The sequence below is a fragment of the Neodiprion fabricii genome, chromosome 3, assembly GCF_021155785.1.
Source record: "Neodiprion fabricii isolate iyNeoFabr1 chromosome 3, iyNeoFabr1.1, whole genome shotgun sequence".
NCBI lineage: Eukaryota > Metazoa > Arthropoda > Insecta > Hymenoptera > Diprionidae > Neodiprion > Neodiprion fabricii.
In genome coordinates, this window is record NC_060241.1 from 29,192,871 (window position 1) to 29,205,930 (window position 13,060).

Genomic DNA, 13,060 nt, shown 5'->3' on the forward strand with positions numbered 1-13,060 from the left:
AACAGCTCAAGAAAAAAATCGTGGAATCCCAAGTATAAAGAATCTATATCTATACCACTGAAGTAATGGAAAAAAATAATTTGAAGCGTACTGATAAGTAGATTTAGTTTATACGACCAGTTTAATTAAGTTGCTCTGGTTAGATATGTGTGTCAGAGAGTGTCGCAAGTTCCTTTAGGAGAGAAGAAGAGGAAAAAAAGAAGTAGCTACTTAACTCGCTTCGGAAGAGAGTCAATAATGCGTAAGGATTCCCGCTAGACTTAATGTTTTTTCCACTACGCCCTATTTTATATTCCCAGACAAACCGTATATTATGTTTCTAATTTGCATCTCAAGTAATTGTGATTTGATTTTTAATTCCAGAATGCATTCGAAAAAAATACATACCGTACCGAGGTTCTGTTAAGAACCTTTACACAACCACAATCCCGTAGGGATACTGTTCCAAATCAGCAATTTCATTGACTATCTCGATGAATACAGTTATCGAATTAACCAAAAATATCTAGATTTGTCGGAATGACCAGTTGTAAGAAGTTAAAGATCGAAAAAAAACCTGCAGTCTGGCTAGATTATCACGTTTCCACTAAAGAATTTATTCGTAAAATATAATATAGAACCTGCATGTAATTGCAAGGAATAAAATGAATCTAGAAAAAAATGGTAGAAAATAAAAAAAATGTCAGGAATGACAAACGAACCCATGTGCCAGGCTCGCGTCAAGAAAACCGTGCGACAGGAGCCCACGGGCAAAGTTGCATTCTGCATTCTGCATGCTGTAGGCTGTAGGTTCGTCGAAGGGCACTTTCGCTTCAAACTAGGTAGAGATGGGTAGGTGGGTCTATCCACAACTCCGTCGAGTACGACAGGGTATCTCCCACCCGATGCAGCGTTCCTTCGTCGGTTCGTTGCAGCTCGACGTCGTCTCCCTCCTCCCCCCCCCCCCCCCCCGCCCCTCGCGGCTCCTTTTGCCCCGCAGTGACGTTCCTCCTCCCTTTTCCAGACCCCCTCCATAAGTCGCAAACGTCCCCTAGCTCCCGGTTCCCCGAAGCCGGAGGTTGGAGGGTGTACGAGAAGCTCGAGGATCGCGCCTGCGCCTCCGAGTTATAAACAATCCCTGCCTGCGCACTGCGGTCCGACTTGCGGAAGGTCCGGGACAACCGCCACCGACGACGACGAGTGGAACGGGGATACCGGTCGAGGGTTGGGCGGCTCGATACGGCTCCGGGTTCAATGCTCACTGCGACTACCCTTGCTGCACTTCCCTGCCCGACTCCGTGTTCTACGTATGTAGGTATCTAGACACCGGTGTGCGTCACCCATACGTCATAGTGCACACGGACACGCGCGATCCGTGCAACCTACCTACGTGAAACCGGCCTCGGCGGTATTTTTGCAGACGCATGGACAGGGCCCGAAGGGTGGTTATGTAAGAGCCGAGGGAGTGTCTTGCAATGTCTACAATGCACCCTGGGGTCAAAGACTTTTCTGAGGGGGAAATTTTTCAAGACGATTCAGGTCCGTGTGGATTTCACGATAACCGTTGACGGTGCGTTAAACCTGTGGAACGTTGACCCCGATGCTTATAGGAGCTCGAAAAACTAACAAGGGTGTGCCGTGCAGGAAGTGCTGGAGGACGGTGATCAGTTTTATAGTTGACCTTCGACTCGAGATACGCCAATTTTTCCCGATTTTTCTGGTGATGAAAATTGAAAAAAAAATTCCGAGAATAATACTGCAAGTGCTGGTCTCGGTTAACATTTTTGTCGTTTCCTCGTTAGGTGGAATTTCGTGGTGAGATATTCGTACGGAAAATGCAAGGAATAATTCCGATCCTTTTAGCGGTTCAAAACAGAATTTGAGCTAACTTAAAGTCGTTGTAATTTGTCAAATCACGACAAGACTATATGCTGGAATAACCTATCGCACAACCGTATTTTGTAGACTTACAATTAGATATTGATTTCATTGTATTATGCATATTTTTCGAATCCTGTACTGCTTAGTAAGACCAATCTTGACGTGATAAATGATCATTTTTTCGTGGAAAATGAATCTATTATGGCGAGTATGATGCAGTGAAACAATGCAAGGCAATTTTGTGAAACACAAGAGCAACGGCAAAGGCAATTCGTAGACAAAAGAGGAGTTATCGACCTTCTGTCCATAGGGGATAGTATACATCGAGTTAAATGAAGTTAGCCTTTAGCAGTACCGTTCAGAATGTATAGCTAAAAGCAGAAGGATAATCGAATATTAGGTAATTATGGTACTCACAGTATTAGCGTACAGTTAGTTAGGGCGATCTTAATTCGTCCATGGCGTGAAATCTGAGGCAGATCATGGCTTGAAATTAACAAGCATACCTACTGCAGGGCAAATATGTATTTATTTCAAATCCCAGCTTAACGCCTCGACTTACCTGAAACAGAGAGAACAAATCGTTGTCGGTTAATGAATATTGAGATTGTTGGCAAGAATTGCGGTTATAGAAGTCTGCACGGCATGTTTGCGCGTCAGTTTTATCGCCCGTTGGAATGAACCTACAGGAAGAGCGTAACGACGCGAAGGTAACTCCAGTCACGGTAACGAGACGCAGACTCTGCACAACACGCGTAAAGGCTTTAACCCGAAGGCGAACACTTAATCCGAGTGCGCAGCGGCACTTATCATTCGACTGGTAAGTGAGCCGCAGAAACTGTTATCAGATGACGGAGCTAACAACGAGTAACCGCCGCAGCCAGCCGGCAGCCACCTTCGTATCGTCGGGTGAAGGACCCCTCGAGCCACGTCGTCGTATCACACCGAAGGGATAAGGGGGAAAAATAGGGCAAAGTATATAGGTGCCGATTCACTCCCCGCCGAGCCGGTGGGAAAGTGTCGGTTCATTTGCCGTAATTATGCGTGAGTAAGCTGGTCGTCTCTGGAACGCGGAATGGACGTCAAACGGTCATCGAGCGAATGGAGAAAAAAGGGTTACGAAACATGCCGGATATTGGCACTAAGCTTGTTCGAGTAAGGAGGCTTTCGTTTGCAAAACGCAAGGTTCGCTGCTCTGATTCAGCCGTGCTATTGCCTATGTTACGAATACAATACCAATGATCCATGCCTCTATGTTACTATTGCATGGATGCAGACTGTCTGGACTTTCGAGGCGAAACTCGACGGAACAGGCATGATTATCAAAAAGTTTAAACGAGGTATGAATGTGTACTCTAAATTTTGTTGGATAAGAAATGAAACCAGCTGTATTTCAAGTGAAAGGGAAATGCAAGTGAGAGGTACGGTATAACCCTGACAAGGAAAGTAAGTACCGGGCGTGACGGGATGTACTGACATCTTGACAGAATTTTGAACTGATGAAAAAATTGTCAGATCTATGGAATCACATTTTCTGATCCCTTGGAAGTTGAGTATATTATACTGTAATCAAACTTTGATGAGCAGCTTTATTAATCAAGTTTATCAATCGCAGTTATCGGTTTGAGTATGAATTTTTTTAAATTAATTGCAGGAGCCTTCCACCAATAATATTTCTACCAGAGCAGCAGAGACTGTCTTGATACAAGAAAAATGTACACACTATTTGAGCCTCCAGATATCTCGGGAATTATCTGGTTCAATTTGACTTCATAACCTCAATAATTCCAAAAATACAGTTTATCAAGAAAATAACACTTACGTGACGACGCAACTTGGGCGATCAAAACTGTACTACGTATAACACAAATAAATTGGGAATCCACCTATTTCTCTGAGAATTTCAAAGTTTTGGGTAAAACTCTTTACATTGATACAAGTTCGTAGGATTATACTTCCTTCGATTCATATTTTACGCCAAGATTGATACTACGAATTGATTCCGGATTTTGTAAATTTGAAAAATAAGACCACTCTAAACACACAACGCAAGTTCTCCTGTGGCGTATGTTTTTCTCCGTCAAGTATTTCGAACAGGAACCGAAGATGTTCGATAGAAGAAAGAATTAATTTTTTCCACAAGATCGAATATGATCCAGACACAACAATTGTACGATAAATGAAGTACACGAATGAACGCAGCATCGTAGAACTGTAATAAATACCAAATCCACGAACCTGTACTACCAGAAGTTTCCTGTTCGACGGATGCATCATCCCGGCGTGGATTCGGAATCGAAGACAAACCGACCAGACCAGGTCATCCTCGGTATCCGGAGGTTTGAATAAACGACAAACCGAAAATTGTTCAGCTCCAACAGACACGGGTTACGTACTCGAGGCACAAGAGATCAGTTGAAAAGCACCGAATTCGCGCAATCGGCACCGATTAAAAGTAGCTCGAACGTAAACAAACTGCGGTGCAGTGGCGGTGCACCGCCTTCGAGAGGTCGTTGACCGAGAGTGGCGGCCGAGAGAGACAGAATGAGAAGAAGAGAGGCGGCCGGGAGGGAAGGAAGGAAGGAGAGAATGCATCGGCGAAGGGGTGGAGGGGTGGCGCGAGGCCGGGGGATGGGGGATGGGGAGAACCAGTCGCGGAGGATGCAGTTGCATCGACCGGGAACTCAGCTGAGCGGCCAACCCTCCCGGACCAGCGCAATCCCTGAGCCAGCCAAGGTGCACGGGGGCTGGGGGGGGATCGCCCCCTCCGCCCCTGGTGCCGCTAAGCCAATCCAAGCCTCCCCGCGACTGCCGCCACCACCGCCTCCGTTGGCACCTTCCCCGACTGCAGCGCACCATCCCCACGTTGCCTCGGGGACGACTGCGCTGTGAACGTGACCCTCAAAATCAGGATACCTAGGTGTCTAGGTCCTGTCCCCTAGCCCGGAAGTCATCTCGCGAAGGTGAGGAGTCAAAAATCGACCGCGTAACGACGTGCGAAACTCGGAAGTATACCTAGACTGGAATATGGCGATGTAACACGTCGCAGAGATAACAAGGCACTTGAACAGTGCGATTTATGGTACCTACTGTCAGTTATGAGTTTCACAGATGTGCGCATAGTCGAGGTGAATACCAGATCATCAAGAAAATAAGTATAAGGCACACTCTGCACCGATTGATTGACCGTTTGTACTTCTTCGTTTTCCTCTCTTTTTCGCTCTCACTTTACCTCGCACTCACGTTGCTCGCCATCCCATTATCGTCGACGCCTACACACAAGCACACGTAGACGCAGTACAGGTAATCTAATCCTTTGCAAGCCGAGTTCCTGTTACGAGCGAACAGCAATAACGATAACTTTCCAATTATTAACACAGTCGAGAAGTCGGGGTATAGACGTTATACTCGATCAATGACGCGCGCACGTATAAGCCGGTATGTACCGGTAGTTACGAGTGCAAATACAGTAATTGGTAAGAGTGGAACATATTCGAACGGATATTTTCGTCGGTATGTACAGTTGAAACGAAGAGATGGAATACCACAATGTCACCTACGTTTTTCAAAATTCTGCACGGTAATAAGCCACTACTGATATAGCTGATATAGGTGGCTAACGGCAAACCCTATTTGATGTCGATTGGACGCGAGAGCCTTGAATTTTTCTGTTTCTTAGCAAAAGCGTAATGACGCAATGCAAATATACCGCAGCACGTACGTCAAGTATAAAATTTTTACTGTAAATGAGGCAGACTCCGTCGGTCTCCGGTCGTAAAGTGAAAATGACGTGGTTGCGGATACTTGGAGAACAGGGAACTGACCTCATGACGCGAACTTGTTATCGACACGCATACTAACATTCTTATGGCACACAAAGAGGCGAACTCCGGAAGTGGGTACAGACTGTCTGATTCGCAGCAGAAAGTCGAGCAGAGGGACGTTGATAACCGTGTCAATGTCTTCGAAAAACTGCCCGAGAGATGAAAATTATGAACATCGGTCAGATGAGGTTTAATAACCGCTTGGTGCGAGAGGATTTTTGCGGCTTTTCCTCTCACTACCCAGAACAAAGAACGCATTGCTACGCCTGCATGTGTACGTAGTGAAAAGATGGTGCACAGAAGGCGTTGCCCACAATACGAATAATGCTTACACCACTTGTTCCTCGAAAATGTGGTGGATACAGTTTTCCTTATCAGTCGAGGAATACCGAGAACACATTGTAAGTGATGTCAGACCGCAAACTAAATGTCTTTCATACTTTGCCGTTCGACATTGAAATCTCAAGGTCATTGTTATCACTCGACTAATGAGTAATAGCTTAAGAACTATGTTCGCAAAGACGGTTTTTTGTATAATAGCTACTCGTGACCTGTGGTTATACTTTTAGAAGTAAATCCAGCACCAATTGCCGAACCGTGAACAGGTGATTTTTTGAACTTAAGCGCATCTCTATGAAACATCAGGATTTTGGTAGCACTTCACTTTCGACAGTCGTCACCAACTTCTAATGGTGTTGCGAAATGATTACCAATCTATCTTCACTCAACGTATCATCTGTGCCAAGCTTCGAGGGTATAAAAGTATATTAGCGACCACCATAGACCCGTCCATCTTTGCTCGCGCTGTTCCTCCATGCCACAGAATACTAAAGGAATTTTTTGAAGCTTACAACACTCTCGGGTCGACTGTGACGGCATAACACGATACGTATCATACGATTCCGAACGTTAATACGTAATACGCTTATACACATGTGCAGCGTGCATAAGACGCATTATATTATACGCAGATGCAGACGGCTGACCTCTTTTCAACTACGCACGTGCAGAATCCTGCCGCGAATAAAGAGGAGCGTAACATAGGGTAGCAAGTATGCGCAAAATGTAGGTTAAGACTCTTCTTCCAGTGGTATTAAGGGCGTGGACGGCTTAACAGCTTGACTAATCACATAACTTATATTGCAGTCCTAGTGGAACGTTTTCCTGAAGATATGCAATTCTGTAGACCGAAATTGTCAGTGAAACATTGCTTTCTTACTCAGCAAAGCGTTATTCCAATTAAGCAAATGATCTATCCGGAACCTTGTTGAAATTCATCATCTTTCTTACAGGTTTTTCCCAATATTATCGATTGTCTCAAACATCATTGAGTAAACCTCTGAAATCGAAAATTATAAACCGACAAAATATGTGAAAATTGGACTCAATTTGAAACTCTCAAGAACTTCGAGCTTGGAAGTTGAAGGCAAAGTTGCATATATCGTAATGAGTTCGAAGTGCATTACGATTTGACATCACATACTTCAACGTGCAAATTTGATGAATAGCTACCGTGTCTTCTCTAATTAGGCAAAGTTTATCGACAGGCGTCGTAAACTATGTCACACCGCGTATCTTTCGAGAATCATTCAGTGTCCCAGTTTTAAAGCGAATTCACCCGAACCTGGGGCAACAGTATCCATGACGACCTGCGATGTATGTACCGATAGACCGCCGACAGACGCAGAGCCAATATAGTGTGAATACGGTAGGTCAGTGCTCTACGGTCGCTTAGCAACTATCCCCACCCAACTTCTCGTCAAGATAAAATTGTAAAACATGGAATCGAGGCCAACAATAAAATTATCAATTCGACCAACAAAAATCGCATCCACTGCTACGCGACTTCGCCATAATTAATACCCCATTCAATTTCCACTTTTCAGAGCGAATATCTCAATTGGATGTCAAAGATTGTCCGACGCCTGTTATCGAGCGATTGTGTGGTAACTTTTTATCCACTGGCGATACCAATTTGAAAAAATCTTAGTGATGAATTTGATCCTAATTGGACATTACGACAGGGATCTATCTTCTCTGTATTGATCGATTGATTCTATGTCAAGTATAAGATGAGACAATGTTCAATATTTCCATTTGCAAGAAGATGCTCCGTTTATATCGTATCCGAGTGTACTATACCACCTACGTTAGTGTTCAGGCAGCTGCGTCGTCAAGGCGTTGTGAATGCGGAAAATTTGCAATGCTTGATGTGAAATCAGCCTAGAATTACGCTAGCAATATTAGGTATTCTTTTTTTCCATAGTGACTTTAAGCATCTTCCTACCCGTCCTTTACAAGTAGGATCCTTATAACCAACGTTTCCCGCACACAGCATCCGCAGTTTCTCTTCCTCGCCTATATTCTCAAGAACTTCTCCACGAACTCCGAGCTTCCACCCTTACGTCCTTTCACCAATCAGCTCTACACGTCTTCAGACACTCCAACCGCATTCCTTTAATTTTTCAAACTAGTTATTAACAAGGATCGGCACTTCAACACCAATCGTCAAATCGTCTACACATCTCTCTCAATACGAAGTAACTAAGTCTTTTCTAGACCCCTTGAAAACTATTGCTACTTATCTTACGTCATAAACAATTGTCACGTCTCACATATTTAGCAAATCAGTCATTTTGTTGTTATTTTGAATAAGGAAGCTGCGGACCCGTTTCGATAAGGAAAGCCCTTTTCCTTACAAACCTTGCAACCACCTATAAGTGATCGGAGATCGTCATGTCACGCAACAATGCTAAAGTGTTGAGTTCAGCCTCATTTCAGCATCAAAATGACGACGATACGTAATCGCCGGGCTTGAACTGCAGCGTCGAAACGAGAGGTACCGAATCCAACTTCAACTACACCGTTTCACGCCGCGGTTCCCTTATCCTGGAGGGTTTACCGCGGCCGTAATGTTATCTGGGTATTCCCGTGTGAAGAGAAAAGGTAGAGGATTGTCGGGTGCACAAAATGGTGCCGCGGATTGTAGCAGAGGCGGCATGTCGAGAGGTTGTAAGGCTGGATTGGGTGCTGTAAGTGTATCCATAGCGTTTGTGCACACAGAATGCAACGAAGGGTCATTCACCTCGGGATGCACGACCGTGTGCCATACGCACGTATACGTATGTATTCAAAGCTGCGTGATACATGAAATCCAGAACAGTTACCGGTGCATCTCGAACTGATTCTCGCCTTGCGCGTCTTTCTTTACATCCTGTCGATATCTTTCCGTATCTCGGAACAGGGTTGCAAACCAATTTTGAGATTCCAGCGTACCGAGACGTTGCAGTTGCCGCGACGACGTCGTTAACTGTTTATCAATGATAAACGTTCGACGACACTGATGAACCTGCGAAAGCAAACGACCGATAATTGTCAGACTTGTTTCCTCAACTGCAGGCAACCATTTGGCATCATCACTTTTGCATACATTACCATCAAATCGTGTTTCATAGAATCATTGTCAGACGCTAAACGAATACATGAATTTCAACGATCGAATATTCGTTGGTAATTTATTCTGCAATCAAATTCTGCATACAGTTCTATAAATAGAAATAATGCTGATTTGCCAAACCTTAGAACCATAATATAATTTGCATTCACTGAGTTTCAACATGCTACATCTAACCTTAACCTTGCAGGATTCCATACTTTTGTTCATATTTGGGGGACACCGGTTAACACTTTGACGTGAGCGTTTGAAGTAGCCGACGTGAAAATCACGTAGCTGCATGAATGTTTAATTTGTACAAATGCACGATTGAGCAAAAATTAAAGTTTTAACTGGGCGGAAAAAAAATTATACCTAATGCAACTATAACCTCGTGATTTAGACAAAAGTACAGACGTCGTTTAGGTCGTCGGTGAGAAGACGATCAATCCATCGATTGGAACACAACTCTTGCGATGGAAAAATGTGCTATTAAGCGTTGTACGATGTACGTGTACGTACTTGAACTCACAATGACGGGAGTGGATCGCACCACATGCACCCTGGGGTGCCTTTGGAGAAAGGAAAGGATCGTTGACATCGTGGCTGCACGAAGGATCAGAGCTTTGGATATCTTCCAGGATCGCTGAACCGATTCTGGCACTGCGAACCTCATAAAATCATTGTTACTTCTGGGTATGTTGGTTTACGCACTCTCCTAATAGCCGTATGTATTACAGTTGACACTTCCACCGATTTACCCCGTATGACATTACACGTTGAAAACGCTCGTTCGTCTCGCCCGTACGAAGCATCCAGATCTTTGGAATTTAGACAAACCGTTCGGATGAATAAACTGGATTTTTCAATTGTGTAACAATGCTATAAATTATTGTGAAATTCATTATTCTTCAGATATTTTTTATCGAAAGCAACTCAGAATGTTAGTAAAGCGTAAATTTCCTAGTTGCGATAGTGCTTTTTCCGTATCGCTCAACTCGGTCGTCATATTTTCCACTCAAAGTTTTCAGCTGCGTCTGAATTGTGAATACTGTAGCAAAAGTTTTTTAATAGTGTAACTCAGCTGTACAGAGCCAAAGAGCAAAACGCCACATTGCGCATAATCTACATAATTGCACGAGGTAAATTTTGCCACGTTGATCGTTGCGGCATAAGTAGATAATCACGGTGCAGTTGGCGTGTAGGTACTGAAAAGTGGGTGTAAAAATTCCCCCACAATGGTATCGGCGGCGTTATCATGCACAGGTGCAATATAACGAGACACGAGTGAACGAAACAACCACGCCCTGGCATTAATCTTTGTCCTTGAGTAGCGACGAGTGGTGTAGATATTCGTAGCTTCTCTATTGACGAAAGCTCACACCGCTTACGTGCGCTCGTATTAGCGACCGTGAAATTAGGCCTGTGTCAGGGACGCGGTTGGGCTAAAAAAAACTTTGCCAACATTACGTAACCGCGCTAAAATTAATAGATCCGAAGACATGTGTGAAACTCCATCCCCACCCCAAGCTACTTCGGTGTTTGCCATAAAAAGCCAACGGCATCGGTGGGCAAATGTATGTATAAAATCCTTCCGATAAGATTACACATTCAGACAGATACGCACTAGATCCAGCTATTATGCATTTGTGTAAATGCAGTCTGAAAGTCTCGTGCACGTGCAGCACGAGGATCGAGGAAAAAAAGAGCTCCTCTCCATCGAGACGAATCCGAACCGAGATACGAACCAGCCTCATTTCCATGACCCCTCTAATTGTATTTATCGGCATCCTGTAACTTTGCTTACCTTACTTAAACTCATACTCCACACAGTGAAAAGCTCACTTGCGAACAATTGTCAGCGATTGAATATTTTGTCGAAAACAAGCGACGAGTAATGATTCGCGACAACTGAACGAATATCAATTACTCGATAATTCAATACCGACAACTATGCGTATAATCGCACTGAATAATTACCTGTACCGAATTGCCTTGCAATTCCAACAATATTATTAAAAACGTTATTCTAACGATATTTTCATCATCATTTCCTAGTCTCTGTAACAAGAAACGAAACGTTTGCTCACAATCAGTGCACAACACGATGCAGAGATCAAGTTCCGTACTGCCTACAAACCACAAGGAACACACGTAGTTCATATCTGTACAATAAGTAGAAGACTGCCGTTTCGTTATTTTTTTAACAACGATTATTCATCGGCGTGGCAAAAGCGCCCGTCCGCATCAGGCTATGCATACCAACTCGATGTTTGAACGGAGGTCGATCGTTGTAGCATCTGGACCATTCTGCGATCCGATTGTACGTAATTGTTGTACGAATGCCACGTGCACGTGACGTAGGAGAGGCCGTCCGACCGAAAGCTCGGCGGTACTCCGACCGAGCCGGCGGCCAGAGGACGCCTGTCCGTTTCGTGACTCCTGCGGAGCCGCGTGCGCGTCGGTGGTGCGTAAGCACGCGCCCGCGCCGGCGTGGACGTATCTCGGGTATTTTGGTGCAGCGCTATACGCACCGCGTGGAGGTCAATGCCCGTCCTTACACCGGCCCAAGGAAGAAGAAGCCTACCGAGAGGGTGGCGAGTGGCGAGTGGCGTGGAGGGGAGTGGAGTGAAATGAGGGTGTGGAGGGAAACGAGGGGAAGGTGGGGAGGCGAACGGAGGGGTGGGGGGGGGGGGGGGGGAAGCGAACCAGCGACGGGGTGTCGGAGGAGCGGAAGCGCCCGAACAGTACCGGAAAAAACCGAGAGGGGGCGCGCCCACTCGGTGGATACGGTAACCGATCGGAAGCTGCCTGCCCGCTGTGTTGTCCCTGCTGCCGGTGTCGCTGCTCTTACTGCCTCCGAATAGCTCTGTCTCACGAATGGACCGATAATTGGTGTGCGGATGCACAGACCTAGCGTGAATTACATACGCACGTAGATGGATCATGGATGCCTATGTGCAGCGTGAGAAAAGGTAGAGCGTGCGCAGCGCCGCTATGCGCAAGCGCATTGTGAAAAGTGCAATCGTTAAAGAAATTCGAAATGATATGTTCTTCAAGGTGCGATGTCTCGTATACAACGACGATTCACGCATGTTTTTAATTATTCTAGATGCGGGGGTTGGTTACGGTTTTCGAATTTGGCAATTCGTTACTGCGGTCAATACAAAGGGTGTGAACTAATTTTGACTCCCTCGTGAATCTGCAACGCCCATTGGTTTACCTATGCGCATATGTATCGATCCACGATTCGTCGTCAAGGGGATTTATTATTTTTTTACTTTCTTGTTTATCAAGTTGAAGGGCGATAATTTCGAAAATGGAATAGGTAAAATAGTGGCTATTAGTTGACTTTAGCACGTAAGGTAATACAAATTGACGATGAAACATTATTTTCGCACGCGCGCTTGACACATCCATTTATAGTCTAACGATAAGCATCGGGTATTTCTAGACTTCTTCGATAGATGGCATTATACTTCAGAAACTTAAATCTGATTTTTGCCATCAGCAATAGAAATCTTGGTAATGCAGATAGGATTGTTGATAGCGAGCGATTCTGGGAAAACTCGAAAAGGAGGGCTCGGGAAAATGAAAAATAAGTGAGAAAAATATTGCAATTATTGACGAAACTTGTTTCGTTTCGCTGAGCGGAAATTCCGCGACACCTATATTATTTTATATACTAATATGACATTTTTTTGATAGCGTATTGTTTGACTTGCAGACATACGACGCGAGTTTTGTAAAAGGAAAGTAATTTCATGGACACCCTGTGGGCGAGAGTATCAAGCAGTCCACGTTGTTTCATAATGAAATTTATACGTCGTAATTATTTTAATCCACTTCAATCCATAACAGCATTAAAATTTTTTTCAATATCGCTCTACCACAGTGATTATAATCACGTGGTTTCTTTGTTTTCACGCCACGTACAAAAAAT

The 13,060-nt window shown here is 44.5% G+C and overlaps 1 protein-coding gene across 3 annotated transcripts in view; it reads right to left on the reverse strand.

Moving 5' to 3' along the window:
• LOC124177325 (hormone receptor 4) overlaps positions 1–13,060 on the reverse strand; it is a 110,550-nt gene that overhangs the window by 75,699 nt on the left and 21,791 nt on the right. The window contains exon 1 of one of the 3 annotated variants that reach the window (XM_046559597.1): positions 2,278–2,296. The exons of the other annotated variants lie outside the window; for them this stretch is intronic. The gene's annotated coding sequence lies outside the window, so the exon portion shown is untranslated. Of the gene's footprint in view, positions 1–2,277; positions 2,297–13,060 lie in introns of those variants that run through there. 3 annotated transcript variants of the gene reach the window in all.